Below are 2,474 nucleotides of genomic sequence, written 5' to 3'. Positions count from 1 at the left end.
CATGCGCCACTGCACCCGGCTAATTTTTTATTTATAGTAGAGATGAGGTTTCTTCATGTTGGTCAGACTGCTCTCAAACTCCTGACCTCAGGTGATCTGCCCGCCTCAGCCTCCCAAAGTGCTTGGATTACAGGCGTGAGCCACTGCGTCTGACCTTTTTTTTTTTAAGTCAAGTGAAGCAGTGCCAGTGGAGAAGGAACAAAGAAATCTGTAACTTGTTGTGATCAGTTAGTTGTAAAAACCAGTATAGTTGGACCAGCCAAGGCCTGTAATTCTTTTTCTTTTCTTTTGAGGCGGAGTCTTACTCTGTCGCCCAGGCTGGAGTGCAGTGGCGCGATCTTGTCTCACTGCAACCTCTGTCTCCCGGGTTCAAGCAATTCTCTGCCTCAGCCTCCTGAGTAGCTGGGATTACAGGTATGCACCACCATGTCCGGCTCATTTTTGTATTTTTAGTAGAGATGGGGTTTGACCATCTTGGCCGGGCTGGTCTTGAACTCCTGACCTTGTGATCCATCTGCCTTAGCTTCCCAAAGTGCTGGGATTACAGGCATGAGCCACTGTGCCCAGCCACCTGTAATTCTTAAATAATGTTTATAAATGATCTGAGGAAAGTTTGCTGGAAGGATGAGGCATGGTGGATATTAGGGTCTTTTTTTTTTTTTTTTTTTTTTTTGAGACGGAGTCCCGCTCTGTCACCCGGGCTGGAATGCAGTGGCCGGATCTCAGCTCACTGCAAGCTCCGCCTCCCAGGTTCACGCCATTCTCCTGCCTCAGCCTCCCGGGTAGCTGGGACTACAGGCGCCCACCACCTCGCCCGGCTAGTTTTTTGTGTTTTTTTTAGTAGAGACGGGGTTTCACCTGTTAGCCAGGATGGTCTCGATCTCCTGACCTTGTGATCTGCCCGTCTCGGCCTCCCAAAGTGCTGGGATTACAGGCTTGAGCCACCGCGCCCGGCCTCAACATTATATTTAATTAGATGTGTAATTTCACACAAGCATTGTTTGCAAGAGAACAAAACTTATAGTAGTACAACAATATTTATATTTATTGTGGCAAATGCTTTAAACTCTAGCAATAGTCAAAGCTAGAAACAACTTGTAATAATAGTTAATTTTGAAATGTTTGTCAGAAAGCTGTTTGTCAGAAAGGGGAAGAAATCACCTTCTGGAATATTAGGTACAGAGTTCAAACCAGCAAATGAATGCTAAAAGTTAGATCCTGGTGCCAGTTTCCTTAAACTGTGTGTTTATACTGTTGAACCTTGAAAGTTGTAGCTTCCTCTTTTTCTCTTTGAATAATATAATTGTCCTTTTTTGCATATGCTTTAGAATCCATATTGATATATTTGGTTGGAAAATAGGAAAGGAGCTTTTAGTGTTCTGAGATCATTGTGTGATGTTCAGAACCAAAGTGTCACTGTTATGTGTGGATAATGGTTCATATTCTACCTCCTTGTTAAGTCAATTGTTAAGTCAATTTTCTCTAGTAAATAGGAAAGCAACCACTTTCCCTAGCATGAGGGGTTTTGGGTTTATTCCCACTAGCTTTGCTGAGAAATTAAATTATGGAAATCGGTATTTACCCTCTGCTCCAATCTAAATAAACTTTTATTCCTTTTGCCAATACCTTCAGTAGCCCATACACCAAAGTCAGCTCCTTTTTTTTTTTTTTGAGACAGAGTCTTGATCTCTCGCTCAGGCTGAAGTGCAGTGATGTGATCTCGGCTCATGACAGTCTCTGCCTCCCAGGATCAAGCAGTTCTCAGCCTCCAAGTAGCTGGGATTACAGGCACCTGCCACCACAACTGGCTAAGCTCCTTTGTGTTTATTAGTGGAGAATGGGATCTAAAAATGTACCTGTGTTCCTTCTAGCTAGTCTTTGCTACTGTGCCCCTAAATAATGGGATCTAGTTTTTCACTTGAGTAGTGGTTTGAGAACATGGCAGAGTGGCCCTGTCCAAGGGAGACATACTACTCAGTATGTATTTCTAATTTACCACACATGCTTATGTATTTTACAGTAAGACTATTTGAGAGTTTGACTTCATTAGGTTTTAGTTCTCTGAATACCACTATATACTTTAGCTCTTTGAACTCTGGACTTTCTGCCACAAGCAGTTTTTCTCCATAATGGTTTTTTTGTGTCTTCTGATGTCATTTTGTTGGATTCTTTTAAGAAAATATAGGGCTATATTAAATTACTTAAAGGTTTTCTAAGTCACAATAGATGTGGCCTATAAAAATAGCTGATTATGTTGGATGTGTTATTTTTGAAAATAAACCAAGCAGATTTCATAATATCCTGTTTAATAATTTCTCTATTAATAAGATACATATTTAAAATAAGGCTATAAATGTTTGTTGGTTAAGAGACAAGATGTTAACTGGGCGCGGTGGCTCAAGCCTGTAATCCCAGCACTTTGGGAGGCTGAGACGGGCGGATCACGAGGTCAGGAGATCGAGACCATCCTGGCT

At 41.8% G+C, this 2,474-nt stretch overlaps 1 protein-coding gene across 3 annotated transcripts in view; it reads left to right on the top strand.

Moving 5' to 3' along the window:
• Window positions 1-2,474, top strand: part of ITCH (itchy E3 ubiquitin protein ligase) — a 140,398-nt gene that overhangs the window by 20,848 nt on the left and 117,076 nt on the right. The gene's annotated exons all lie outside the window — the stretch shown is intronic.

Source organism: Colobus angolensis, unplaced genomic scaffold (assembly GCF_000951035.1).
Source record: "Colobus angolensis palliatus isolate OR3802 unplaced genomic scaffold, Cang.pa_1.0 Scaffold114, whole genome shotgun sequence".
Classification (NCBI taxonomy): domain Eukaryota; kingdom Metazoa; phylum Chordata; class Mammalia; order Primates; family Cercopithecidae; genus Colobus; species Colobus angolensis.
Note: the sequence above shows the minus strand (reverse complement) of the source record. Positions and strands in the feature narration are given on the sequence as shown.